Below are 15,747 nucleotides of genomic sequence, written 5' to 3' on the forward strand. Positions count from 1 at the left end.
ATATGGTAATGGTAGTGGCAGAACAACAAAGCACAATTTATAGTTAGAATTAAGACCTCTGTTTTAACATAATTTCCACCAGGATTATATACTTTAGTTGGAAAAATACTTATCATCACATTCATAAACTAAAAGTTTCTAAATACTTATACATTTTTTCCCCATTAAAAATAAACAAGAGACCATTTGGGAACACAAATAAAGAAATGTAAGCCTTAAAGAAACCAAACGTCTTATTGCAAAACTGCAGTTGCCTGCTCTCTTTTGCAGTGCAGTGGTTAGGAACACAGCCTCCAGAATCAGTTTGGCCTGGGTCTGGATCCAGGCCTGCCATTATTACTAGCAATGTGACCTTGGACAAGTTACTTAACTTCTCTGTGGCCATTTCTTCATCTTTCATCTGAAAATAATACCCTCCCCTTTGAGGATCACGAGTTAAAATATGGCAAGAGCTTATAACAGTGTCTGCTTGGCACACTGTTAAGTGGACAGTGATAGGTATTATTATTATTATCTTTCTACTTTTAGGCTTTGGACATAATTTGAAGTACTTTTTAATTAATTTTCTGACCACTTTTTGGAAAATGGCATAATTATTATACAGATAACTAGTACATCTTCCCAGATGAGCTCATGGTGGGTAGTGCTACAGCCCAGAGTGATAAATAGTTGTTTTTAATACAAATAATGGATGTGGCTGTTACTGGTAACTTTGGCTTGATTTCCCATATGCAAAAAAATCCCCTACCAGGGGAAAACAAGCAGTATTAGAAAATACTTGGGTTTGTCCTATTAACATTACAGGGTAAAGCCAAATTCACTTTGCTAGTCTGATGGGCATTGAAAATATTAGTCATCAAATTAATCCCAACAAACAACAATAATTCATTGGCTCATTGATGTATTTCCCCTTGTCTTCCCCAACCTTTCTCTAACTAGTCAGAAAGGAAAGTTTTCGTATTTTCTGAGAATCTCATTGCTGCTCTCAAACCATACTCTATATCTTAGTATAATTTAAAAAATGAGTCAGCACAAGCACCTCAAAAAACTAGCAGTACGGGGCACCTGGGTGGCTCAGTCGTTAAGTGTCTGTCTTCGGCTCAGGTCATGATCCCAGGGTCCTGGGATTGAGTCCCGCATCGGGCTCTCTGCTCAGTGGGGAGTCTGCTTCTCCCTCTCCCTCTGCCTGCCGCTCTGCCTACTTGTGCTCTCTCTGTCAAATAAATAAATAAAATCTTTAAAAAAAAAAAAAAAAAACTAGCAGTACATTGAATGTGGAGATATTTCTCTTCATAATAGAAATGTGGAAAACATTTTTTTAAAAAAAGTGCCAAAAGCAATGGAAGAATAAAAGCAGAGTGAGTGTTAGATTTTGCAAGCTAGGTTCCAAAAGATAAATGTTCTTATCAATCAATATATGTATTTTTCATCTTAATAGTATTATAATATATGGGAAACAGATGTAATTATTATTAATAAATCCAAGAAAGAAAATATCCAGTATGTGACAAATTATAACCTCTCCTTTACTGATTACTGGTGAGGGGGGACTGGGAGGTCAAGATACTCTGCTTTAAGCTCAACTACAAAGTGCATTATGCATAACTGCGCAACATGCTAATGCAGTATTGCCTTTACTAAGGTGATCCAAAAGAAAATTTAGGGGGCACCTGGGTGGCTCAGTCGTTAAGCGTCTGCCTTCGGCTCTGGTTCTGATCCCAGAGTCCTGGGATGGAGCCCTGCATTGCCCCATGGGCTCCCTGTTCCGCGGGAAGCCTGCTTCTCCCTTTCCCACTCCCCCTGCTGTGTTCCCTCTCTTGCTGTCTCTCTCTCTGTCAAATAAATAAAATCTTAAAAAAAAAGAAAGTTTACGGGGCGCCTGGGTGGCTCAGTCGTTAAGCGTCTGCCTTCGGCTCAGGTCATGATCCCAGGGTCCTGGGATCGAGCCCCGCATCGGGCTCCCCGCTCGGCGGGAAGCCTGCTTCTCCCTCTCCCACACCCTCGCTTGTGTTCCTGCTCTCGCTAACTCTCTCTCTGTGTCAAATAAATAAATAAAATCTTTAAAAAAAAAAAAAAAAAAAGAAAGTTTAGGAGAGATAAAGTACCCCTAAACTGCAAACATATTTGAATACCAATTTAATTAGGAGTCTATTTAGTCTTTATACTCCTTAGAATAAAGTTAGTTGAGGGCCAGGAAAAGGCCACTTGCTTTAATCATGGAAACAATACTATACGTACTCCTCCCAAGGATATACTTCTCTTCAAGTCTCCACATAATTTACATTCCAATATTTATATTAAAGGTGACATACCATGTAAAAATTATCCGGGAGGGTCAAAAATGAGTTTTATTTTTTATTTTTTTAAAGATTTTATTTATTTATTTGAGAGAGAGAGAATGAGAGAGAGAGCACATGAGAGGAGGGAGGGTCAGAGGGAGAAGCAGACTCCCCGCCGAGCAGGGAGCCCAATGCGGGACTCGATTCAGGGATTCCAGGATCATGACCTGAGCCGAAGGCAGTCACCCAACCAACTCAGCCACCCAGGCGCCCCAAAAAAGAGTTTTATAGCTGAGGGTGATTTCTCCTAAGTTCTACTACCATACCCTAAATTAGTCCTAGTTCTTATTTAAATCCTCCATGACATTCTGTATGACTTAAGTGAGGTCAGAAAAACTGCCAGGGCACCTGGGTGGCTCAGTTGGTTGGGCGACTGCCTTCGGCTCAGGTCATGATTCTGGAGTCCCAGTGTGGAGTCCCACGTCGGGCTCCATGCATGGAGTCGGCTTCTCCCTCTGACCCTCCCCCCTCTCGTGCTCTCTCTCTCTCTCTCTCTCTCTCTCAAATAAATAAATAAAACCTTAAAAAAAAAAAAAAAGAAAAACTGCTACAATCACTACTTAATATGTGGGGTTCCAGATTATATAAGCCCAAGGCAACGCTTCTTTAAAACTTTGACGTTCAAGGCTCCATCTAACACATTTCAACTCTATCTTAGTGCTCTACATTATCTAGGTACCGGATAGAGACAGATAGCAGCAGCCCCATTTTTCTGTTAACTGCACCTCTGTTGTTGTTTTAAGAGTCCTTCTGAGGCTATACCTTAAAGAGAGTTGGGAACAGATTCAGGAATGCCCTGCCTTCCCAACTGAGGACTCAGGCTGAGCTCAGTAAGGCTGTCATGAAGCAGTACAACAGACAAAGATAAACCACATGGCATCTGATGCTTGTCTTTATATGTTTAAAATAAAAATGTGACACTACAAGAAAGTTAACATATGGACCTAATTTTGAAAATACAAACAGGAAGCACCCCCACCCCAATATTACCATTAAAAAAAAAAAAAAAAGGAAACCAAACCTCAAAGATACCTTCCAAGGAAGTCATGGGTGTGACCAAAACTAACAAAAGTAATAAACGTCATCTAAAACCCTGAAACCACCAAAAGTGAGGGTCTCATTCAACCAACTAAAAATCTAACACCTGTAAATTACTCCTCTCTTTGATTAGTAAAAACAGCATAGATTTATATACGTAAAATCTTCTCCAAACTGGCTTACGTTTTTCAGTAACAAAGGATCATCATTAACAAGAAAAGATCCAATGTCAATATTCTACTTAAAATAAGGACACATTATTAAAAATGAATACAATTTTCAGAAAAAGTTTTTATCACTGTGATGCTCATGATTTAAATGTACAAAAAACAGTCTGATCAATGGAAACTAGATTGTTAAATTTGACTTTCTTATTCCCAGAAATAAGCATAAGACTGTTGTGTTTCCAACACTGCAGGGGAAAAAATACTTACGACTTTAGAACACTTCTATTAACAAAGCTAAGATTTAAAGAAAATTTTTTCCTTTAACCACTACACAAAATTGGGGACACTGGTACTTTAGAGCTAATTTTTCAACATTATTTTTATTAAGTTCCGGAGTCAAAGTATTCTGACAACTTTATTATGCAGTAAAGGGATATTATTCTCCTGAAGAGCTCAGTAACCTGGAATTGTCAGATAACTTTTTAAAAGAGTAAGTTTCAAATACTCAAGACAAATTAATTTTTTTGCTTCCTTTTGTAGGAATAATGTGGCAATCTACACCCTAAAAGAAGGGGAAATGGGGCGCCTGGGTGGCTCAGTCGTTAAGCATCTGCCTTCGGCTCAGGTCATGGTCCCAGGGTCCTAGGATCGAGCCCCCACATCAGGCTCCCTGCTCGGCAGGAAGCCTGCTTCTCCCTCTCCCACTCCCCCTGCTTCTGTTCCCTCTCTCTCTGTGTCTCTCTCTGTCAAATAAATAAATAAAATCTTAAAAAAAAAAAAAAAGAAGGGGAAAAAAATATCCCACTGGTGGTTAGAACATCCAGAAATCTGTGAATACTTTTGAGATCCATACATGTTTACAGGGCACTAAAATAGTTAAGCCTCCTTTGATTCTACCTTCAACCTGCAATCCAATCTTGCATGTTATTTACCTATTTATAACATCTTCCTTTTGTAAGACTACCTCTATCACCTACGTACACAAAAACAAGCCAAATGAACCATCACAAACACATTCATAAATATAAACCTAACACAAATCACAAATAATTTGAATACTAACACTACTATAACTTGAGAAACTTGACACATAAGTACCAAAAGAGCAATAAATGGCACCCTTCACTAGTCTTGATGTGGTTTCTGTATATGTAAATAACACTTAAAAAAAAATCAATTGAGAGCCAGAAAACGAAGATGAAATGAGAAGTTGGGGCACAATAGGAAGTGCTGACCAAAATATTTATGTTGTAACACTCTAAACAATGATAGCACTTTTTCCCCTCTTCTATCATATATATCACGAAGTACCCATGGAAGAAATATACCCACCTTAAATTTCTTAACACAATCCATATTAATATCCTGTTGGCAAAAACATGAATGCTGAAAAGGCCAGGTCAAGGGAGAAGGCGGGATAATTTATGGAGTTGGGTATACAGCAAAGATTTTATGTAGTTCAGCTCCGAGTTATGCAATAACCAAACTGCTAGTGATAGAAATCAACTTTTTTTTTTCTGAGGTTTTGCTTTTTTGAAAAAAGATCTCTCCATTCCTTCCCTGTGTCTCAACCAGGTGCTTGAAATTTTCATCTTCCAGAAGGCTATGGAAAACAAGTAATCTACTAGATGACACTTACCTGACCAAAGGTGTGGTGTTGTTTTAATTAAACCATGACAGACATCACCATTTGTCACATGGTAAATTTTTCTTAAAATCGGCAGCCCCTTCTCCCATTTACACTATTGATTCTAACAACTGGAATCTTCCACGAGGTGGAAATTGGTACCAAAACAAAAAACCCAAAGCCTTGATAAAAAGTCAATCAATAGGATTCCATCATTTGAAATTATCAGAACCGATCCAACGTTCACGGGTGTTACAAAATAAAATTAGAAAAACATGAAAGGTACACGAAATAAAATACATCCTCTTCTACTAGTCAATAAACATAAATATAATATAAACAAATGAATAACAGAACAATGTTAAGAGGCAAAGTTATATTATCTTCACTGAACAATAACAAAATTATTTGAGATAATATACGCAACAGCTGAAAGCTTATTATGGCCCAGGCAGCTATCCAACCACTTTGGAAACCTAAAATACCAGCGGATGATAAACACCATTTGAAGACCGAAAAAAGGACATAAACCTCAGTTTAATAATTTGGTGACACACTAGCCCTTTCGAGGGGCATTCCCCGAGGACATTCCAGAGACAATTAATGGAACTGTATTTAGGCAAAGATCTACTGCTCCACAGTGCTTTGGGCAGAGCACCGACCTGAGAGTCCTCAGACGGACATTTCAGTCTCAGAACGACTGAACAGCTGTGTAAACTGAACAGGCCACTTTCTCCATCTACCTGGGGCCTCAGTTTCCTCACTTGTACAATAAGAGAATGTAGCATAATCCCGGGGTCCTTTCCAGCTCCAACATTCTATGACCCACTTTTAGTACTGTTTATTAGAATCAAAGGTCTGACAGGATCATGGGGGACAAGAAGAAAAAGAACTGGGAAGGATCGCTATCTCCTTTTGCCTTTCACATTCTTGTGGTTTTCATTAATCCCCATCTTCCTAAAAGCTGGCACTTGTTTTTCTTCTTTGCCTTTTCCATCACTGCTAGCTACAAGTGTTTGCAAACGCCTCTTGCTCCACACAAGTTCTTCCCTCTTTGATCAGCCTGATCATCTTGCCAGATTCCTTTAGCCTTAGACCGGCTTTTGTGACACCACAACTCGCCTTCCGACTCTCCCTATCTACCCCCGACACCAGGAGCACTTTTTTACTCTTTATCCCCGGCTAGCAAAAAAAAAAAAAAAAAAAAAAAAAAACAAACATGCTGCATCCCACTGCCACACGCACCAGCCGGGGCCTGGCGGGTCCTGATGTGGGATCCCGCACCCCAAAGCCATATCGAAACGTTCGTATTTGTTGTCTTGACTCCATATAAGGCACTGTTCCTTGAGGCTTGCCTAACACCCCCCACCCACCGGGCACCCCCGGGCTCATCCCACCCCGGGGAGTCGCAGATCCCTCTTTTGAAAAAGGAAAAGCAAGGAGACGCCTGGGGTTACTCGGCACTGCAACCCGGGGGTGTGAGGTGGCCGACAGCAGTCCCCTCCTCTGGCAGGGGTCGGCGCCGGGGCCCCTCACACGCCCACCTCGACACACGAGCCCGCACGGTCCCCACACTCGACACCCTCCGCCCGCCACCGCCTCGGCACGACGCCCCTCGCGCGCCCCTAGCGCCCTCGCCCCCAGCGCCCCCGGCGCCCCCGGCACCCCCGGCCCCCAGCGCGCAGCCACCGCGGCCACCTCCTGGCCGGGGTAGCGATGGCGGCGGCGCGGCCCTGCCGGGCGTCTGGGCGGCCGGGGCGCGGGGCCCCGCCCGGGCGGGCTCCCCGGCCTCGCTCCCCGGCCCGGAGCCCAGGGCTCGCCCCACAGCTCCTACCTCGCTCGGCACCTCGGGCGCCAGCCGCCACCGCCCGCCCGCTCCCTCCCTCGGCCGGGCCGCCGCGCGTAGTCGCCTGCGCAGGGTCCCCGCCCGGGGTGACGGCTCCCGCCGCCGAATCTCCTCACGCCGGGGCCCGCGGGGGCGCGCGCGCTGCTCGCGCACCGAGGCCCGAGCGCGCCCCGCGCCGGCGCGCGCCGCTTCCTGGTTCCGCCCGGCGCGCGCTCGTGAGCCCCGTGGTCCCCCGCACCCGGTCCGCGGCCGCCCTGGAGGGACCCGGAACCCCCCGGCGCGCACGGGGTGGGGGAGGGGGCGGGCGCTGTGCGCAGCCCCTTGTCGCCGGGGCGAGTGGCGTCCCCTCTCGGCTCCCGAGGCGGGTCCCAGGGGGCCACGAGCACATGCTGCTTTGTTTGGGTCGGCTCGACCACCACGAGCAGGGCTCGCGCCAGGCTGTTGTGATCGCGTTGATTGGCCCCGCTCCGCGGCCCGCCACTCCCCCCCCCCCCCCGCCCCGAGCTGAGGCCCGCGTTCCGGGTCCTGTCCCTCCCAGGCCCAGGTCAGAAGTCCACCGCTGCCCCATCAATAATTATCCCGGGTTTGCTCCCTGGAGGGCGTTTCAGCCAGGACTGCCGCTTACCACCCGGGCGGAAAGCCTGAATGGACACAGCAGGAGTTTACATTTGCCCAGGCCAACTGGATGCGTCCACGATTCCAGAGTAAATCGGGGGGGGGGGGGGGGGCGGGCAAGGAGGAAGGGGCGTCTGACACCATTTCCCTCCCTGGGGACTCCCACCAGTGAGAGCTGCGGGGAGGAACTGACTGCTCGTTAAGAGAAGCAAGAATAAACACGATCACTTTTATAAGATCCAGGGGAAAGGGGTCTCTGAGAGCCTTTTCCATGTAATGGGGAGGGGGTGTGGTGTCTGAGAAGGCAGCCTGAGTCACCCACTCTCCTCTCCTCTGGCTACATCTCTGGAGCTGGCCAGCCGTTTCCCTGGCAACCCTCCAAGGGCTGGCACCAAAGCGAGGCATGTCAGATCTCCAGAAACCTAGCTGCAGGGGCAGAAGGAGAAGGACCCCACACGTACCAGAACTTCCCTTCCTTACAGTCTGAAAATCTTCACGTCAAGAGATGACCAAGATCTGCAAGGCCCCAAGTTCTCCCATAATCCTCCTTTGGCAGCTCTCCTCCCAGCAGCCTTCCCTTCACCTCCAGAATAACACCAACCACAAAGATCTTTGTGTCTGTAGCTGATCTCAACAAAGTCCTCCCCCACCTAGGCAACTGCTTCTATCCCACACTTTGGGCCAACACCTGGCACAGTGCTTTGCCCAGAGTAGATGCAGGGCACTTGGAGGCTAGAGCAGGAGGACAGGCTGGAGCAGGAAGCTGGACAGGAGCGCCAGCTCTGAGCTCTCTGGCACCTCTCTGACAGTCACTGTGCAAGATGTTTTGGCACTTGAGCACACCACATTTCTCCTTGTAAGTTTTCCTATCTGCACATGCTGTTCCCTCTGCCCGGAACTTCGTCCTGCCCTCTAGATGTCTGCCCTTGGTCCAGGCAATGAGAACCTCTCTCTCTGTCCCTGTTTCCCACCACATGATGTTTGTGCCTCTATTATGGCACCTCTTGTGTTGAAGGACAATTTCTTGTTTACATGTCTCTCTACCCATGACTGCACACAATATCCCATTTACCTTTAAATCCACCCACATGCCCAGCCCAGAGCAGACACCCAATAAATATTTGGGGAACAAACCCTACACTCTAGGAATAGAAATGGAACCCAAGGGGACTGTGTAGTAATTAAGAGCAAAGAATCTAAAACCAGACTTGCTGTCAGCTCCTTGAGCTGTGTGACCTTAAGCAAGTTTTTGGCCTCGATTTCCTCATTGTAATGTGGTGATAGTCATGGGACCTACCTAGTAGCATTGTTATGGGAATTGAGGTAATGCATGTATAGTGCTTCGAATGACTTAAGCACCATAGAGCTGTTAACAGCAAAGATTTACACCCCTCTTCCTAGGATTGGTCAGGTCTAGAATTCCATCCAGCTGCCTTGGCAGCTGAGCGATGGCCACAGGGGGCTAGTTAGAATGCCCTGGAGGGTGGGGCAGGTACACCTCTTCATTCTTGCATCTCACAGCACATCTTTGACTGACCACTACGATCTGGCTGGCTGTGTGCACAGACACAAAGGACGGAATGTTCTGGGTGACTACCTCAGCAAAACAAGAATGTTGTCAACCTGAGACAGGAAGGAAGGTCTAACACCTACCTCTCCCTGCTTGACAATTCAGATGAAGTGAGACCCTCTTCCCTTGGGCCTCAGGGACATAGTTCCCTTGGTGGAGGGGACACCAGACAGAGATATAATGCAGAAGGAATCCTAGAAAGAAAGAAACTGAAGAGGAAGCTAGGATCCAGAAAGCCCTACAGAGAGCCCACAGAGAAAGTTCCCAGAGACATACCTACAGACACAGTAACACCCACTGGAGAGAGAGTTGGTCATCTCTTGGCTGACCCTGTCCTGACCCAGGAGAGAAAGAGGCTGGAGGAGTGCCTGGAAGTCTGGTGGGCAGCCATTGTCCATACATCCAACCTCCTCTTACCTGGGGACTGACTCCAGCCTCCTTCCCTTGCTCTCGAGAACAAGCTTATGGCTACCACGGAGAACAGAGAACAGCAGCTCCCTGCTTCACACCTCCCTCAGCCCGGCCCAGCCACAGGGAGAACGTGAGGCCATTTTCTGGAAACATCTTTGAAACCACAACCATAATCCCCTCTAGTCAGAGACCCATCCTCATGTGGCTTCCTTCTCCAGAATGCTCTGAATCCTGGGAATCCAGCTGTCCCTGGGGAACCACCAGCCACACGGAAGCCAAGGAAGGATGCTTGTGGGAACTTCTCTTCTTTCACAGGGGAATGATTCCTCCTTATTAAGTCAATACAGGCATTGGGCGCACAACAGAGGGGAAGGCAGATGTCCAGATTTCTGGGGCCTTAGAATGGAGATTTGTGACAGCCAGTGGTTTGGGAGAGGCTTGGTCGATGCCAGGGCTTACCTCTGCCAGAGCGTGGGCAGTGAAAGGAGCCGAGTTTTTCACTTAGGTCTGGTTCCAAATCCCAGCTCTGCCAACTTACCAGCTATGGAACCTTAGTTAAAGTACTTCACTTCTCTGAGGGCCTCAGTTTCCCTCAGGTGTGAATGGGAAGTAAAATATAGTATCTGTTTGCAAATACATAGAATCTTTCTGGGGTGCACACAAGACCCAGGTAATTGTGGTTGCTCCTGCAGAGGGGATCTGGGGGGACGGGAAAGGTGAAAGACTAACTCTTTCCCATTTTGAATCTTCTGAGTTTTATGCCAGGGCTATACTACCTATAAGAACATTAGGAAGGGACACCTGGCTGGCTCAGTCACAGGAGCATGTGACCCCTTGATCTTGGGGTCATGAGTTCGAGCCCTGTGTTGGGTGTAGAGATTATTACTTAAGTAAAATTTTAAAAACAAAGAAATAAAACATTAGGAAAATAAACTATTTTTTTTTTTAAAAAAAGAAAAAGTGGAGAGACAATGTTTGTGAAAGTAACCAAGCATCATGCCTGGCTTGCAGAAGGCACTTAATAAATGTGCATTTACTCTTTCTTTCCCTCAGCCCAACCCCAGCCAGCTTGCTGGGGCCAGGAGTGGGTGGCATGGGGGCGAGGTGAGGGCGGGGAGACCGGATTGAGTGATGGATGTGCAGGTCCTTACAGGACTCACCCGGGAATTCTCAGACACTTTCTGTCTTGTTCTTGTGCACCTTACTTACTTGGGCTCCCTTCCAGCCAGAACTAAAGGGACGGCTCTTTGGAAAGCCAAAGGTTCCCCGCCCCTGCCTCCTGGGACAGTGTCACAGTGCCCTCTCCACCCAGAGCCCTGGGGCGCTCTGCATTATCGGGTGCTGCATTATCCGGAGAGGACAGGGCTGACACAGAGGAGGGAGCAGAGGGTCACCCCAGGCAGTATCTTCCTGACTTGGTGAGTGGGATTAAGAATTCACAAGTCAACCCAGCAGCAGGCAAAGATGAGGCTGCTGCTGGGGCCATGGGCAGGAAATCAGGTCAGTAGGACGAGAGCAGGCAGAGGCCAGGGTGGCAGAGGAGAGAGCCCTCTGGGTGCTATGGGTCAGGATGTGTGAAAGGGAAACGGGGTCTGTACTAGTGTGAGGGAACCCCTGAAGTGTTGGAGCATGGGGAAGCCCTGTCCTGTTTGAGGGACCTTCATTAGGCCAATAAATATCTATGAAGCCTCAATTATGAACCAGGCAGTGGAATAATACAGCCTTTCAGCAACTAGTAAAGAGCCACAAGAAGTGGCCTGCAGTATAGGATTGAGGGCTACCGGACAGCATGGGAGAAAATGCCTAGCTCTACTGGCCAGGGTCCCTGAACACCTTATCACGTGCGAGTCACTGGGACTGAATCTTCATAGCAATCCTAGGAGACAGGTCTTGCTGTTCCCCTTTTTACACAGGAGGTGGCTCAGTCCAGAGAGGCAGACTCACCTGCCCAAAGTCACACAGCCGAGCCAGGCTTTGCACCAGGTCCTGAGGACTCCAAAGCCTTTGCATTTTTCTCTACACTACCCTGACCCCATGAAAGATGAGCAGGATGTTACCAGGTGGCCAAGGGAGGACTGGCATTCCAGGGAGGTGGAATGAAAGGGGCAAAAAAAGCTTGGAGTGAGAGAGGCCAGGGCACTGGGGGGACTGCATGGCTGAAGAACGAGTCAAGAGAAGGCCATAGGTAGGCCGGAGCCCAGCAGCCAATGAAGAGCAGGCCAGTAGCCAGTGGGGAGGGGACGGAGCATTGGCCGAGTCTTCATTTTGGCTTTATAGCCCCCACTTGCTCTGGGCACTGGGGAGCCAATGTCGGAGGCTGGGAGCCGGGGAGCCGGCAGTGAAGGTGTGGGTGGGTTAGTGACATGATGAACCGAGGAACAATGAGAAACAGGGACAGGGAGAAAGGAGCTCCTTCTGGTCATAACAAAGGAAAGTGGCAGAGTGGTGGGGGTAGCAGGCCAGGAGATGCACAGTCCTCTCCCACGCACCCCTCTGAGGGCCTGAGGTTGGGTACTGGGCTGGCTCAGGCACGAAAGATTTCTTGTTGGTCTGGAAGGAGGAGAAATGAGTGAGTAGAGGGGCCTGGTAGTCCTCATGGAAGAGGATGAGAGCCAGACGTGACCCAGGGCTGCTCAGGACAGCCGGCAGTCCCCCTGGGAGGCCCAGCTCTGTACCACCTCTCCCCTCTCCACCCCCTAGGCTCCAGGGCCTCCCCCTGCCGTGAGAAGGAAGAGCAAAGGATGGGCTCCTTCCCCGTTCTCCGACGTTGCACCCCCTCCTGTCCTTGTCCCATAGGTGGCTCTCCCAAGGCAGGTGGCTAGGGCAGCCAGACAAAGGAAGGCAGGCTTTCCCTCCCACCCACCCAGTCAGTCCTGAGCCCCTCCCACCCCTATTCCCAGAAACAGAGAAGAGTTACTGTGCCTCAGGCAGGATGGCAGTGTGTTCTCTTGGTAACTTCACTGTAAACTGACTTCCCTGAAGAGTGGTAGAGGACAAGGGACAGAGGCAGGAAGGGCAGACAGGCTTCACCGAGGATCCAGCAGCTTCTTCCCCTCCCCTCAATTCACACAGAATTACTCACAGCACACACACCCCTTCCCTAGGTCCTGCTCTGTCTTCAGGGACAAGAATGGAGGCAGCCTATCTATCCACAGGGAGGTACCAGGATAGGGAGACTGGGGAGAGGCAGGGACAGTGGTCTTGGGCGTGCAGTATATGCTGAGCATGGGCCTACGGCTCACCTTCCAAGAGCTTTGGGGCTGGGGCTAGAGAGGAGGTAGATAATCCCAGCAGAGGCAAGGTGAGGGAGAGCAGGGTGGTTAAGCCCAAGGGCTTCAGGTCTCCCTCTGTGGGCACAGAGATACTTCCTGGAATGCCTCCAGCTTTCTTGGGAAGGCTCTCCACCCCACCCTGCCTCCCCTCTGCCCTCTGGCTCCCACACCACGGGAACTCTCCTTGAAGAAGGTACTTGGAGCAGAGGAAACAAAGACAGCTCTGTACCACCTCTCTCCACCCACCCCCCACCCAGGGACGGTTAGGTCAAGGTGACCTCAATCTGTTCTCCCCAGGGAAGGGGCATGAGCGCAGCCTTCTGGGCTAACCTGGTTTCCAAGGGCAGGCCAGAAATGGGACTCGAGATGATTCTTCCCTTCCTCCATAAATTCAAACCCACCTTCATATAATGCACAGGTCAAAGGAGCAGGGGCGCGGACTGGCGTGGAGATGGAGGGGCCACACTCTGTGCCACAGAACCGTTATGGGCTAGCCCAGCCAGAGGAGACACCTTCCCTTTGTGGGTGCGTGCTGGGGTCAGGGGATGTCGGGAAGGCCATACTGAGACCTGCGCGTGGGGCTGGGCCCCTTGGATTGTGGAGCCAGCTGGGCACTTACTGGCTGGACAGTTGTGGACATCTCTCCTTTCTGGGCTAATCAAATGTAGCTCTGCCCAACTTCAAGGTTGTTGCAAGGATCAGTTGAGTTAAAGGGTACAACAATGTTTGTATACTAATGTGCCACGATTCAGTTCGGGCTGTGTCTTTAGTATGCTAACCACAAACTAGGCTAGGGATTATTACTATTCCTAATAATATTTTATGGTCAGTCTTCTTTGGGGGAATGCATTCCCATATGATTTTTATAATCCTTCCTCACTCCCCATGTAATGTTGTATCTTGGAATTGGGAATGAGGGGCAATTAGCAGAGGCCAGCCTGGGACCCCAGCTCAGTCCAGACCCAAGGCAGTTTCTGATCTTCCTGAACCCCATCCCATAGGCCTCAGTTTTCTCCTCTATAGTCTGGGTCCCTGAAACCACCAGAGTGCTTTGTGGTGGGAAATAGCAGAGACCAAAGCAGGGGACTGAAAGCAAAAAGAAACCCCAAATTTGACATTTCCGGGTAGTTGTGTTATCCGGAGCCACGACCACAGTCACCTCTGCCCCCAACCCAACTTTGACACCCTTCCCTCCTCCACTCCCTTGGGTGGCCTTTGCCCATCCTGGGAAAGCTCCAAAGCTCCTCCTTCTCCCCATTGCATCTCAAAGGGAGGAGAGAGGCACAAGGAAATGGAGAGAAACCCAGACAGAAGCAGAGAACCAGAGACCAGAGACCTAGAGAGAAAGAATCAAAAGGAGGAGGGAAATCAAAAAGCAAGAAGAGGCAACAGGCAGTGAAGAACACTGGGATTCAGGGCCTCACAGACAGAGGCCAGATGGGGAGAGAGCCAGAGTTAGCCAGGGGGGCGGCTACAGCCACTGAACGCAAGGTGGGGGCACAGCAGGCGACTCTCTGAAGCTATGGGGGCACATCCATTTAGGCCAACCCCTCCAGTTTGGCTCACTGGCACCTTAGTCCTAGTTTTTTTTTTTTTTTTTTAAGATTTTATTTATTTATTTGAGAGAGAGAGAATGAGAGACAGAGAGCATGAGAGGGAGGAGGGTCAGAGGGAGAAGCAGACTCCCTGCCGAGCAGGGAGCCCGATGCGGGACTCGATCCCAGGACTCCAGGATCATGACCTGAGCCGAAGGCAGTTGCTTAACCAACTGAGCCACCCAGGCGCCCCTAGTCCTAGTTTTTTAGGATCCAGGACTATCCACCTTCGAGCCCAGCTCAGCCCAATCTAGCCAGGTGTTTGGGGGTGCAGCTGCCTGCTGGAGCAGCAGGTCCCTGCAGGCCCTGGGGAGCAGGCTGGAGAGGCGGCTGCCTGGCAGTGGGCAGGCAGGGCTCCCACTCTGGACTTGGCACCCCCATACTACCTTCTCCAGATGCCCGGAAGTGGGTACATAGCAAGGGTGGTCCCCTGCCTTCCAGATGTGGCTCAGAGGACTTGGAATCCAAGGACTCTCCTCCCAATCACTGGCTTACCCATCTGCCAGAAGTGAGAAGCTGGAGGGCACAAACCCTCCGTGTAGCAATGGGTTTGCATCTGCCCCCGACAGAATTGTGTGACCCTGGCCAAGTCACTTCCTCTCTCCAGTCTCTGTTGCCCCATTTGTAAAATCATCTCTACAGGTCTTTCCAGCTCTGACACTTGACTCTCATTCCAGGTGACCTCCTAGCTGTGTGTGTCTGGCCCTCCTCCACCAAATGAATTGCCCAGAGTGAGGGAAAAATCGAGGGAGAGGCCGTGTGCTTCTTCCTCCAGGAGACTAAGAGACTGCAGCCATGTGTGTGAGACCCAGACATCCCAGCTTCTGGAGCTGGAAACTTGGCTTGTTCTCTGAAGGAAAAGAATGAAAGTGGGGGAGGTCCTGAGGGGCAAGAAGGTGGGGGAGTAGTGTGAGGGGGGGAGGGAATGGAGAGAAAAGGACAGACCCAAGAAGGCATAGGGAGGGAGGGAGGTAGATGAGAATGATTCCCTCCAGGACACGTGGTCCTGGCCTGGCGAGGCCCTCCCCTGGTGCTGCCAATCCCAGCTGCCAGGCAGAGGGGAGGCCCAGAGGAGAGGGAAGCTGGGCAAAGGGGATGGAAGGCTTCCAGCCCAGCCTTGCTCAATTCTGCAGGCCCACCCTCCTTGAGCCTTGCCTGGGTCACAACCCCTTCCTTGAGAGCCCCCTACAGGGCCTGCAAAGGCCCACCAGCAGTTGTGAATTTGTGAGGATTCAAGACAGCCCCTCTGGACCTTTCTGAAGGCAGG

At 49.4% G+C, this 15,747-nt stretch overlaps 1 protein-coding gene across 1 annotated transcript in view; it reads right to left on the bottom strand.

Moving 5' to 3' along the window:
* The window catches only part of STAT5B (signal transducer and activator of transcription 5B), a 68,786-nt gene extending 61,647 nt beyond the window's left edge, over positions 1-7,139 (bottom strand). The window contains exon 1 of the mRNA XM_032396438.1: positions 7,006-7,139. The gene's annotated coding sequence lies outside the window, so the exon portion shown is untranslated. The remainder of the gene's footprint in view (positions 1-7,005) is intronic.
* Between the last annotated feature and the right edge of the window lie 8,608 nt (positions 7,140-15,747).

Source organism: Phoca vitulina, unplaced genomic scaffold (genome assembly GCF_004348235.1).
Source record: "Phoca vitulina isolate PV1807 unplaced genomic scaffold, GSC_HSeal_1.0 scaffold92, whole genome shotgun sequence".
Classification (NCBI taxonomy): domain Eukaryota; kingdom Metazoa; phylum Chordata; class Mammalia; order Carnivora; family Phocidae; genus Phoca; species Phoca vitulina.